The sequence below is a fragment of the Notothenia coriiceps genome, unplaced genomic scaffold, assembly GCF_000735185.1.
Source record: "Notothenia coriiceps isolate Sejong01 unplaced genomic scaffold, NC01 NC01_scaffold00003413, whole genome shotgun sequence".
Lineage (NCBI taxonomy): Eukaryota > Metazoa > Chordata > Actinopteri > Perciformes > Nototheniidae > Notothenia > Notothenia coriiceps.
The window spans coordinates 42,351-42,731 of record NW_011336114.1 but is presented as its reverse complement, the minus strand read 5'-3'; the positions used below and the strand labels follow the sequence as shown (position 1 = coordinate 42,731).

At 36.0% G+C, this 381-nt stretch overlaps 1 protein-coding gene across 2 annotated transcripts in view; it reads left to right on the top strand.

Annotated features, from left to right (window-relative positions):
* Positions 1-381, top strand: part of edar (ectodysplasin A receptor) — a 169,716-nt gene that overhangs the window by 138,960 nt on the left and 30,375 nt on the right. The window lies entirely within an intron of this gene.

The following is a 381-nucleotide window of genomic DNA, read 5'->3' as shown; positions in this document are numbered from 1 at the left end:
GATTATAACATTTATATTTTAGAGCAGGAGTGTCAAACTCAAATACACAGTGGGCCAAGATAAAAAAAAATGAGAACTAGTCGAAAGCCGGACTGGTTCAATGTTTATTGCAAAACTTATTGAAATGAACTTATTGCACATATTAAACCTGGAACTAACAAAGCTTAAATGATTGCCTAAAAACAACATTAAATAATCAGTTGCATTCATTTCTTATGGCTCTATCTGCAGCTTTTCCAGAGTCATTTCTTATGATTACATTTTCCCACAGGCCAACAACAGCTTCAAAAAATGTCCCTCAAAGAAAAACCCAAACATGCCCTGTTGTCGTGAGAGAAAAAGTGCAGAAGGAAACCTCCATGTAAACTCAGTGTGCTGCTC